Raw genomic sequence first — 14,062 nt, forward strand, 5'->3', positions numbered from 1 at the left:
CTTGGCCATTGTAACTGCTGAGCACCTTTGAGTGTTCATGCTGGTTGTTACCTTGTGTTAGCTGCCAAGATATTGTAGGGTCTGGAAGCCTCACTAAACGGCGCCATACAACTGGCTTTTATGTAACATCTTTAACATAACAATGCCCCAAATATTAATCACAAAGATCAATGATAAACTCCACAAGGAGATACTGGGACAGATGAGCAAGTTTGGTCATCTCCTGGGGCCTCAATGTTTAACAGTATGTATATATGCCTTGGACAAAGGCAGGAAAAGGTTGGTTGCTAAATATGTTGATAAAGTAAAGCCAAGTAGAAAAGTCAGTTGTGACGAGGATACAAGGAGGCTACAAAGTATGTACATTGAGTGGGTAGAGGAATGGTAAATGGTGATGAAAAAGGGTAAAAGTGAAAAGATATGCATTTCAGCAGGAAAAGTGAAAGGGAAACTAGCTAAATGATGAGAGTCTGCAGAGTTCTGAGCTGCTGAGGAATCCATGCGACCTGGTACATGATTCATAACATGTTAATATGCAAGGAGCTAGCAATCTAACAAAATATTATAATTTACTGCTAATTAGTATTGAACACAAAAGTAAAGAGGTTGTGCTTCAGTTATAGGGTTTGCTGGTTAAGACCCCACCAGGAGTACTGTAATGGGTGGTTTATCTTATAGGAAAAGGTTGGACAGGCCAGGCTTGTATCTGATAAGTTTCAATGTGAAAATGGACTTGACTGAAATATGTAAAGTTCTGAGGGATTTTCACAGGGTGGAAATGGAATGTATGTTTCCTCTTGTGGTAAAATCTTGAACCAGGAATCACCATTTATGAATAAGGGGTTATCTATTTAAAATGGAGGTGAGGCAATTTTTTTAAATTTCAGATGTTTGTGATTATTTGAGACTTTATTCTCCAAAGGGCATTGAAAGCAGAGCATTTACATACAGTAGATTCAAGGCAGAGGCAGATCAATTCTTGATACACATGAGAGTAAGAGGTTACTGGGGATAGATGGAAATGCAGTTACAATCAAATCAGCCATGATTTCATTAAAAGGCAGAGTGGACATAAGGAGCTGAATGGCCTAATCTGGTCCTAATTAAGATGTTTATATGGTTAAAGGGATAAGTAATAAATAACAAATTAAAAACAAAAGTAGGTGCAGAGTGGAAGAGAGGTTTTGGTCGGGTGGTAGAGGAGGATTACCGAGGTTATATGCTGGGCATCTGAAGGCGATGAAGCAGCACGTGGCCAGAGTTAGAAGAACAGATATCTCAGAGCTTATAGGACAGGAACTAATTGCTCAGCTCAACTCTAATGCAATTAAACATTAAAGGTGTTTTATAACAATGCTGTCAGTTGCCATATGTACCTTAACTGATCCTGTCTAGATATTCCTCTGCTGTTAACAACAATGTAGATCATATTCTTGACCTCATTGGTGGAAGTGGATATTCACTCATGTGAATATTCAAATCAATGAGTATTTGCTTTATCATAATGTGGACAACAATAGCATAAAACTAACGTTTTCAGATCAGATCCGTGCATAACCGATTGATGGCCAGACAAGGTGATAAATATGGAATTGTTAAACTGCAGTGGTTTATCATTTCTGGGAATGCAGACGTTTGGTCTCCTTATTGAAAGGCAGGTGTACTTGCATTGGAGCCTGCACAAAAGTCCACTAAATCGACACAAAATGCTGGAGTAACTCAGTCGCATATTTTAATGTACCTCTGTCAGGTCACTCCTCAACCTCTTTTGCTCCATGAAAAACAAACCCAGGCCATCCAATCTCTTGCCCATAATCAGTCCTCCAATCTAAGTAGCAGTCTGGTGATTCTCCTCTGGACACACCCAACACTATCACATTCTTCATTTAGCATGGTGACCAAAATTGCACAAAATACTCCAAAGTGTATACCAAGAAGTGTTTTGAAAAATTGAAGCATATCATCCCAACTTTTATATTCTGTGCCCTGATCAATGATGCCAAACCTGCCATTTATCTACTTTGCCATCCCATTAACTTGTGTTGTAACACTCAAATTAGTGTGGACTTGTACCTCTACATCCCTCTAATCAACATTACTTTGTGTTTTACCATTTACTGTATATGTCCAACTTCTATTTGACTTTTGAAAATGCAACATTTCACACTTATCATGATTTAATTCCATCTGCCACTGCTCTGCCCAAATTTCCACCTGTTGAAATATACCATTGCAGCCTTGAACAATTATGAGATAGTGTACAAGAAAGTGATGGAGAGCATAGTAACATGCTGTCAGGGCAGCCACCTCTTAATGTCAAGTGTTCAAGTGGAAATCGCTGAGAGCCTCAGGTTCCCAGGCATAAATACTATCAACAATCTGTCGTGTACCAACCACATTGAAGAGACAGCCAAAAAAGCACACCAGTACCTCTGCTCCCCAAGAAAACAGAACATTTGGCATGTCTCCAATGACTTACAAACTCCTGCAACTGCATTGTAGAAAGCATATGATTGGGTTGGTCTGGGAACAGCTCTGCCCAAGACCAGAATAAATTGCAGAAAGTTGTGATTTGGTCCATCACAAACCAGACTCACCACCATTGACTTCATCTACACTTCATTCTGCCTCAGAAATGCAGCCAAAATAATCAAGGAAATTTCCCACCCTGGCCATTCCTTCACATCGGGCAGATGATATAAAAGCTTAAATGTTTTTTCATCGGACTCTGGAACAAATTCTTCCCCCCTGTTATCAGGCTTCTGAACAGTATTCCATATCATTTCCCCTGGTGAATACAGGCGAATACAGATTATTATCTGAATGGTGTCAAGTTAGGAAAAGGGGAAGTACAACGAGATCTGGGAGTCCTTGTACATCAGTCACTGAAAGTAAGCAGGCAGGTAGGTACAGCAGGCAGTTAAGAAAGCTAATGACATGTTGGCCTTCATGACGTGGAGTTCAATATACGAGCAAAGAGGTTCTTCTGCAGTTATACAGGGCCCTAGTGAGATCACACCGAGAGTATTGTGTGCAGTTTTGGTCTCCAAATTTGAGGAAGGACATTCTTGCAATTGAGGGAGTGCAACGTAGGTTCACGAGGTTAATTCCTGGGTTGGCGGGAATGTCATCTGTGAAAGAATGGAGCGTCTGGGTTTGTATACACCAGAAGTTAGAAGGATAAGAAGGGATAATATTGAAATATATAAGATTATTAAAGGATTGGACAAGCTAGAGGCAGGAAACATGTTCCCGATGTTGGAGGAGTCCAGAACCAGGGGCCACATTTTAAGAATAAGGGGTAGGCCATTTAGACCGGAGATGAGGAAAAACTTTTTCACCTAGAGAGTTGTGAATCTGTGGAATTCCCTGCCTCAGAAGGCAGTGTAGGCCATTTCTCTGATGCTTTCAAGAGAGAGTTAGATAGAACTCCTAAAAGATAGCAGAGTCCAGGGATATGGGGAGAAGGTAGGAACGGGGTACTGATTGTGGATGATCAGCCATGATCACAGTGAATGGCGGTGTTGGCTTGAAGGGCCAAATGTCCTACTCCTGAACCTATTGTCTATTGTCTATTGAATGTATTCATTTAAAATCTTGCCCACAATATTTGGCTTCAGGCAAAATATCCCTCCTGCCACTGATTAATTATCTTCTGAGAATTACCCATTAGTCCAGTTAAGGTAGGGAAGAAGTTGTGAGCAGGTTAGTGTACTTTGTAAAATAAATGGTGACTTCACCTATTAAATAGATGGAAAAATTATACTACTCAGAAAGGCCAGGGCAAATTCACACATGACAGAATGGTACGTAGGCATCTGTGTACTAAGGAGTACCTTCAGCAACAGACTGGCTCCATCAAGACTGGTTCCATCAAGATCTTCCCTGTGGCTATCAAACATTACAACTCCTCCCCGTTCTGTCATGGGGTAAACTGAGACTGAGATATTGCCCCCCCCCCCCCCCCCCCCTCCCCCCTCGCCAATCTTTGCACATCCCCCAAGCCTTTCCACTCATTTCATGTTTCATATTTTATGACTGTGGGCAGATCAATTTCCTCCCTGTGATAAATAAAGTTCTGTCGTATCGTATTGTATCATTTTATGTACAACTCAGCTACATCAATCTCACCATAATCTTCACAATACAGTCTACATTAACACAGTAGAAACAAGGAACTACAGGTGATGGTTTATAAAAATCGACACAGTGCCGGAGTAACTCAGTGGGCCAGGCAGCATGCTTGGCGAACATGGCTGTGTGATATTTCAGATCAGGACCTTTCTTCAGATTGATTGTTGGAGAGAGGGGGAAGAAAGATAGAAGAGTGGAATGGCAGAATAAAGTGTGGCAGTTAACAGGTGAACAGAGGCGAGGGAGGTTTTTGATTAAAAAAGGGGGGTCTGTGGGAGAAAGGAGAGGGGGATGGGTGGGTTAGTTGTTAGAGTGAATTCCACAATTTCTGGTTACTGTTCATACTGTTGTGTTAGAAGCTATCCAAGCGGAATAACTTGGAGGATTCAATGTTCATACCATTGGGTTGTAAGCTGCCAATGTAAGATACTATACAATTGTAGGATACGAGGTGCTGTTCCTCCAGTTCATCTTCCAATCTACCTTAACACAGCCTGATAGATCAGACTTTTACTGAACCATGTTGTGGACATGGCAACCTTCCTATCACCTTGCCTGACACTGTACATTCTTGCAGACACTGTAATTGGGAAACACAATGAGATCGTTTGCAGCACAGTAGGCCAAATTTATGATTTGCTATTGTTTCATTCCTTGGTATATCCAACCTCACTGTAATAATCATGTATAATATAACCTTTATCCACAATTCTTGATATCACATATCCATTAATGAAGTAATTCAGTATAACACATCATTTTATGATATCCACTGATATAATAAATCTGTCAGATGAATAATCTGTAATGATACAGTGTAATACATTATTTGTATAACATTTCCCAATAGAATGGATCATTCTCTGTAACAACCGAATGTAATGCATGAACTACAGTATACAGTGCCTCTTAAAGCTTATGGTTCCTGTGTTGTAGATAATATTTTCCTTGAAACAATCCAGTATTATAGAAAGAGAAAATTCAATGCAATTTGAGTGTGCAAAGACACACTTGGGATTTATAAATAGATTGATTTTTTAACAGAATACAGAAGTGGGGTCTGTCCAGGGATTTCAGGAACGATGTCAGGAGCAGGTTAGTTTAATTAAGCAAATGTGGAAAATGAATGCTATGAAGCAGCTGGGACGATCAGATGACTAGTGTCTGGACAATTACCATCGGAAACAATATTACCATAAATTTCAGAATAAATCAATGCACTCAGTTCACGTGTTTCTATTTGTGTCACTGACTGCAATTAAGACCCATGGTTGCAGGCTCTCACCTATACAAAAGGCACTGGTTAAGTTAGGTTTAATGAGTTATAAAAAAGAGCTGGTTTACCAGAAAAAAATTAGATGCAGATACTGTGAATACATTATTCCACACACAAGGCATCATGATAATGGCCAATGAATGGTTCTCCTGAGAGGGATAAGTTCCAACTCTTAATGTGCCAATTGAGCCTCAGTCAAATGTTCAGAGTTTTGACAGTTTAAATTGTAGAATGCTCTAGGCTTCTCTGAAGGAGCAGATTTCCAATTCCAAGTTTAACAGTATGGATTGTGAGTACTGGATACCCTTCGAAGAGGATCTCAGCTATACAAAAGTCGTTGGTTAAGTTCAGTTTAACGAGTTATAAAAAAGAGCTAGTTTATCAGAAAATAAAATAGATGCAGATACAGTGAATACATAATTCCACATTTAAGGCATGATGATGAAGAATAAATGGTTTTCCTGAGAGAAATATAGAAAATAGGTGGAGGAGGCCATTCGGCCCTTCGAGCCAGCACCACCATTGATTGTGATCATGGTTGATCGTCCCCTATCAATAACCCGTACCTGACTTCTCCCCATACCCCTTGACTCCACTAGCCCCTAGAGCTCTAACTCTCTCTTAAATCCATCCATGACTTGGCCTCCACTGCCCTCTGTGGCAGGGAATTCCATAAATTCACAACTCTCTGGGTGAAAAAGTTTTTTCTCACCTCAGTCTTAAATGACCTCCCCTTTATTCTAAGACAGTGGCCCCTGGTTCTGGACTCGCCCAACATAGGGAAATTTTTTCCTGCATCTAGCTTGTCCAGTCCATTTATAAGTTTCTATAAGATCTCCCCTCATCCTTCTAAACTCCAGTGAATACAAGCCTAGTCTTTTCAATCTTTCCTCATACGACAGTCCCGCCATCCCAGGGATCAATCTCGTGAACCTACGCTACACTGCCTCAATCACAAGGATGTCCTTCCTCAAATTAGGAGACCAAAACTGTACACAATACTCCAGATGTGGTCTCACCAGCGCCCTATACAACTGCAGAAGAACCTCTTTACTCATATACTGAAATCCTCTTGTTATAAAGGCCAACATTCAATTAGTTTTCTTCACTGCCTGCTGTACCTGTAAGCCAACAGTGACTGGTGTACAAGGACGCCCAGGTCTCGCTGCACCTCCACCTTACCTAACCCCATTGAGATAATAATCTGCCCTGTTGTTTTTGCTGCCAAAGTGGATAACCTCACATTTATCTATATTATACTGCATCTCCCACACATCTGCCCACTCATCAACCTGTCCAGGTCACCCTGCAACCTCCTAACATCCTCTTCACAGTTCACACTGCCACCCAGCTTTGTGTCATCCGCAAACTTGCTAGTGTTGCTCCTAATTCCCTCTTCCAAATCATTAATATATATGTTAAACAGTTGCGGCCCCAACACTGAGCCTTGCGGCACTCCACTCACCACTGCCTGCCATTCTGAAAAGGACCCTTTCACTCCTACTCTTTGCTTCTGGTCTGCCAACCAATTTTCTATCCATGACAACACCCTACCCCCATCAGAGGGATTTAAATAAGTTCCAACTCTTAACCTTGAGTACCCATGGAGCCTCAGTGAAATGATTCAGAGTTTTGACAATTTAAAAATTGTAGAATGCTGCATCTTCATCTGAAGGCACAACATTCAAATTCCAAGTTTAACAGTATGGATTGTGGAGTACTGGATACCTTTCGAAGAGGCCCACTTGAATTTCAATTATTCTGGGCTTCTCAATGGGTGGCTCCAAATTCAAATTTCATGCTTGACTTGCATTTCAACTCAACTACTCTCAGTGGGCAGGTTGCAACCAAAACATCTTGTACGGATGGAAATACCAGAAATCTCTTGCTATGAACCACTAAGTATCAGTTATTCGCTACGTTTCCAGGGTGCGACAGGGAAAATGGCATCTGACTGAAAATACATTACCCCGTGTGTGTGCGCATTATAAAAAAATAAATAAAAGGTATGGCTGCTGAACACCCAAAGAGATTCAAAGTGGGCCAAAGTTGAGTATTTGAAAGTAAACACCACATGGCACAATTTCAATACATTTGCAAGTCATTTTGAAGTGACATTCCTCAGCATAACAACAATCCCATAACCCATGCATTACTCTGAGAAATTAGTTCGACATCTTCTCACATGTTTCTAGACTGAGGTGTCCAAAAGTTGATAGGCTACTCCAAACGAATCCTTAATAAATAATACACATCATAACTTTTGTACCCAGTGATCATGCCATCACTTAATGGAATGGCATGGTAGTCCAGGTGTTATTTATTAATATATTTCTGTTTTTCTTAAATTAACCACTAAAATACCAAGGGATGGCACAGTGATGCTGCTAGTTGTGCCGAACAGCTCCAGCAACTCAATTTCAATCCCGACCTCCAATGCTGAGTGCGTGGAGTTTTCACGTTCCCCCTGTGGCTGTGTCACCTACCGCGTGGTGTTTTGGTTTCCTCCCCCATCCCAGAGATGTGTGGGTTCATAAGTAACTTGGCCACCGCAAATTATGCCTAAGTGAGTTGCAGGATCTGGGAGAGGAATGTGGAGACACCTTAGGTTGCGGAGAAATGTAACAAGAAATAAGATTACTCAGTGAACCGACATAGAATCAATGGTTAGAATAATCCCTTCTATGTTGTTTGGAAATATGGTAAACAAAGTAAAAAAGATTGCTAAATGACCTTTTCCTTTAGTCATTAAGAAACTCCATGAATAGGTAGCTGCCTCTCAATTATGACTCTTCTGATGGTTGATTTTTAGCTTTACAAACAATTTATGTACACATATATAATTTATATACAGTTGATATATTTACACAGAAAATGAATGGACACTACAAAAATGAAGTGGTCAGTTATGGGTGGCCATTGACAGACACAAAAAACTGGAGTAACTCATCGGGACAGGCAGCAACTCTGGAGAGAAGGAATGGGTGATATTTCAGATCAAGACCGTTCTTCAGTAACATTGACTTAGTAGGAGCAGAAAATGGAAGATAATGTAAAGATAAACTGGTATCTGGATCAGCACTGCTTACCGATCTACTGATAATCTCCTCAAGGTATGCCTACTTTGATGAGATTTTCCTCCTCTCTCCGAAGGGAGTTCTGTGAGCCCCTCTCTCACTGACCCCCCTCTGTGTTTCTTACTGCTCTCCTGCTCTACAACCATGTTCTGACCCGGACTCACAAACACAGCCGCGCGCGTTTCCTCAGCACTTGCCTGCACTGCCAACATGTGCCATGTGGCTTCCAGGCTTCCCAGTTTGGGCCAAACTAGGATTTCAGGTACCTACATTCTATCATCTGTTTCTGAAGGAGGGACCCGATGCAAAACATCACCTATCCATGTTCTCCGGAGATGTTTCCCGACCCGCTGAGTTACTCTAGCACTTTACTTCTTTTTTTAAATTGGAACCCAAACAACATAGAAAGGATTATTCTAACCATTGATTAGATTGGAACCCTTTCTCCCCCACTGGCCTTTGTCCAACCATCTGACTATTAAAAGCCCATCTTGCCTGTGTTCACCTACTACCTGCATGCTTTATCTTGTCCATCTGGCTTTCTTCGCCCCCACTTCCCCCTATAATCAATCTTAAGTAGGGTCCCAACCTGAAATGTCACTTATTCATGTTCTCCAGAGATGCTGCCCTTTCTGTTGAGTTATTCCAGCACTTTGCATCTTTTTATGAAGCGGTATCCAGTTGGCTGAAGATGGGGTAAATACGAAAGAGAGAGGGGAATTGGAAGTGTGAATGGTCAAGGAAGAATGGGAAGTTATTGTAGAGTTAGACGGATGGGGGGAGGGAGAGATGGCTGGTTAGAAAGAGTCAAATTATTGAGTCAGATGCTTGTAACTAATTCCAATTCAGCTCCAAATTAGCACTCAATGAAATGGACAAGATCATAGACATTAAGACCATAAGACATAGGAGCGGAATCAGGCCATTTAGCCTTTCGTGTCTGCTCCACCATTTGATCATGACTGATTTACTTTTCCTTCTCAACCCCATTCTCCTGCCTTCTTCCCATAGCCTTTGATGCCCTTATCGATCTTTCCTTTAAAAATACTCAATGACAGCCTCCACAACAATCTGTGGCAATGAATTCAATCGATTCACTACATTTTGGCTAAAGAAATGTATCCTCAACTCCATTCTCAAGGTATGCCCTTTTACGGGGAAGCTGTGCCTTTTGGTTCTAACCCCTCCCACTCCTGGAAACAACCTCTCTACATCCACTCTATCTAGGTCTTTCATTATTCGGTGGTGACACCAAGACCAAGGCTGCATATCCACCTGTTCTCTCTTTCACCTTGGTCTGCTCAGCATGAGTATTAAGTTCACCCAAAATATTTCAAGGAATTATTTCTGTTTTTGATTCTTTTCTTTAGCTCATGTTGTCAAAATTGTAATTTAATACAAGCAACCAATCAGCCTTTCAGGCCAAGGTTGACATGCGGAAATTTCTGATTACATTCAAACTGCCATGATTTGAATTTTGTGTCAACATTGACCTGTGTTTTAAAATCCAAGGTGATTTCAGGGTGTGTGAAAGTCTTTCTCAACTTGCCCCAGTCTCAGAACATTTTGTGATACATTGACGGTAAAGCACAACACAGGAACAGTTAGTTTTCATTTCTATACTCAGTCACATTATTTGTGAATCAGGAAACTTAAACTGCAAAGGAAAATTGAACTCAATCAGCTTTGTCACAAATTACCAAAAGGAGTCTCAATCACTCTACCGAAGGAGTACACTTTATATGTATGTACTGTTACAAGTTCCCAGAATATAGAACAACCAGGAGAATATGCAGAAATAAGGACATGTGGATGCTGGTTAATGCACAAAAGGATACAAAGTGCTGCGGTAAATCAACCGGTCAGGTAGTATCTCTTCCAGAGATGCTTCCTGACCTGCTAAGTTACTCCAGCACTAAGTATCCTGTGGAGAATATACAAGTGAACAACACATCTTCCATAGCCTCCTCAACCTCTCCTCTTGAATTACTATTTATACTGGGTACAGTTCCAATAAACCTAACTATTTTATCCAATGACTATAGCCAACATTCCTACACTTGGTCTATATGAAAACTAAATGTGAATAATGTGGCAATAATGTAATAAAGGGGCTAAAAGTTGTGAAATGTGCATTGACAAAGAAAAGTATCTGTAGCAAGCAAGTGCAAGGAGGGATATACATGTATACTTCTAGTATATACAGAGCGTTGCACAATCTTATGCTTTATAGTGGATGATTCATTTCATGATTGCTTTCATTACAATTGAAATTAGACCCAGTGGTCTTGCTCTCTTGAAAAAAGCAGCTTCCATCATCACATCTGCACATCATCTGTATAGAAACTCAATCTTACATATAAAATATCTGGGATAGGAATGTGTCCGGGTGAAAAATGAATGTTTTTACTGCGAGGGAGATGTTTTGGAAATAATATAAATCTACTCATCCATTCTGTGTCGCATATATTTGAATACACAGAAGCCAGTGTGGAGATTGATCACAGAATTCAGGCTGAACTCCAATTATCAAAAGGAAAATTACACAGAAACCAAAAATAAATAGTCTGATCACATAATGCATTGCTTAAATGTCACCGTAATGCATTTCATTTAAACCAAAATAATAAAGATTTAAATGTGCATTCTATTAATAATCCATCCTGCGATGAAACTAAACACTAAATTAAAGGAAGAAAAATGTTGACGACTTTATCACCAGAATCTGCCAACTCTAACCATACCGATGGGGGAAGTACTTGAACTGAAAGATGACTTCTTGCTAGAATACCAGCCTCAAGCAATTTCTGTACTTTCTCACATGGCAGTTTCATTACAGATACTGGCAAGCATGCAGTACGCATCAGAAAGGACTCGAAGCCCATCTGTACCCAATCATTTGAGGCATGGAACAATTGCAAGTGCACTGGCATGAAATATAGAATTGACCAAACAATGCTTCATAACATCAACAGCAGCCCTATCATCTCTGACCAACACAACAAATACTTTAGTCCTAAATGTCAAGAGAAAACTATTAAAATAAATCATAATTTTTTCCACCAATGATCTATAATTTGATAAGCTATATGTTAGAAAAAATTTACAGGAACAATCCAAAGATTTTACAGCCAGGGGGGGGCAATTCCATCTGAAATTCAATGCCATTATGTCTGTAGATAAATGATATTGATAGCAAAACTACTGTGGCCAAGGAGAATATATCTGACTGTGTAATTCTGCCCCTGTACTAATATAAATCACTGAGACTGTTTTCACATAAATAAACTGTATTAAATTACTAACCTCCACTCATTGCACTTTGCTGGAGAAATTCATGCCATTTTTATTAAAGTTCTGTCGTGATCTGTTCCGTTTACTACAGTTTGTTAGAAACTCATTTGCATTAATAGTGTGAACAAATGCCTATGTCAAAGTTAGTGATAAATGCGGTTGCTTTAGTAATGTAACACATGGTGTTACATTACACATGGTGGTCCTCAAAATGGGATTTCCAAACCTATCCATATTTCAGGCCTGAAAACTTTATCATATCTGCAGGGTAAAATTCATGCACTGAACAGTCTGCATCATTTGCAAACCACTTTGCAGATCACTTTTCTGTCTGTTCCGAAATTAATAGTAAGATTAAACGAGAACTTACCAGTTTGAAGTTTGATCTGTATTTTATGAGGAGTTACGATGAGGGATTACGTGAAGAAGCCCGCCAGGACGCATGCGTGGCATTCTTCAAAGCAGCGGTGTGAAATCACAGATAACTGTAATGACTAAACATAGTAAGATTAGAGAAGAGATACCAGTTAAGTATATGATCAAGGGTGGGAGCGGAGGGCACGTAATCCCTCATCGTAACTCCTCATAAAATACAGATCAAACTTCAAACTGGTAAGTTCTCGTTTAATCTTACTATTTTACTTCGGAGTCACGTGAGTGACTACGTGAAGATTTTAAAGCTCTGTGATTTCATGCCGTGGAAACGAGTCCATGCATCACGTCTGCCTTGATGACTGTAAGAGGAATTGTATTAACATAATTTGGACATGAATTCGACATTGAAATCATAAAATTTGTTAACACAAAATTATAACCCCTTTTTATGGGTTTAAATTAATTTACAGAACTTAAAATTGTTTCTGCAAACGTTCCAGGTTTCATTACTGGTTTGTTGTAAAATAATTGGAATGTTTTTTCCCCAGACCATCCTGCTGCCTTGAGGATTTGGTCCATTGGTACATCCAACTGTATCGCTGCCGATGTAGCTGCAGCCCTGGCGGAATGAGATTTAAAAATATTAGTATCCACCCCAGCCTGTGTTAGCACCTGTTTCAGCCATCTTTAGATGGTCTGGACCGTCACTCTTTGTGTGGTTGCTAGTGGCTGACCAAAAGTGCCTTCTTATTGCCTCTTTAGGATTTTCGTTGTCTCCATGTATAACGACAGATGTCTTACTATACAGGGACGGTCATCTGTTGGGTATGACCTAAATTGTATATTGAGGCCTGCTGATCCCTGTCTGTTCTGCTTTACTAACTCATAGATATGAAATGTAATATTTTCTGTTGAGGAAGTCAAGTTGTCCAGTCTTAGTTTATGCAGTGACTGTACCCTCTGTGCCGTGACCAATGCCATTAGCATCACTGTTTTTAATGTCAGTCTGTGTATGGACAGAGCTGTTGCTGGAGACCAATTCCTGAGCATCTTCAGGACAATACTTACATCCCATATTTGGGAGTACCTGGTTCTTGGGGGATTAGTATTAAAAATTCCCCTCATAAGTTTTGTTACCAGTGGGTGAGTCCCAACAGAGTAACGCTCTGTCCCCTGCCATAGGTAAGTCGATAGGGCACTTCTGGCGCAGTTGATGGCACTGTAACTGAGCCCCTCATCATAGTGGAGGCCTGCCAGATATTCCAGAACAGACGGGATGTTCATGTCTCTGTAGGTGATGTTGTTTTCATGGCATTACATCTCCCACTTCCTGATATAGACCAGATACAGTTTTTTGGTTGACTGTCTTTGGGCCGCCGAGATCATGTTCACTGTTCGGTCCGTCAGTCCCAGTTGTAGTAGAGGTGTTTTTAAAATCTACAAATTAATAAGTTCAAATGTTTATGGCATGGGTGGCTATCCCTTGTTACGGGATGTAGCAATAAATCTGGTCTATGTGGGATGGTGATACATGGTTCTAATACCATGTTTAATACCACTGGGAACCATGGTTGAGTAGGCCAATCGGGTACTACCAAAATACCAGACGCAGAGTCTTGTTGTATTTTCCTTAATACCCGACTGATGAGGCAGAAAGGAGGGAATGCGTAAATAAACAATTTCCCCCCAATGCAGCGAAAATGCATCTGTCGCCGCTGCCCCAGGGTCTGGTTCCCATGAAACATAATTTGATAACTGGTGGTTAAGTCTGGATGCGAATAGATCGATATCTGGTGTTCCATATTTTGCTGTAATATCAGCAAATACTTTTTTATTCAACATCCATTCGGTGTTTTCATTAAATTTGCGTGACCTGGTGTCTGCCACTAAATTTAGTCTTCCTGGT

Source organism: Amblyraja radiata, chromosome 11 (genome assembly GCF_010909765.2).
Source record: "Amblyraja radiata isolate CabotCenter1 chromosome 11, sAmbRad1.1.pri, whole genome shotgun sequence".
NCBI classification, from domain to species: Eukaryota; Metazoa; Chordata; class Chondrichthyes; order Rajiformes; family Rajidae; genus Amblyraja; species Amblyraja radiata.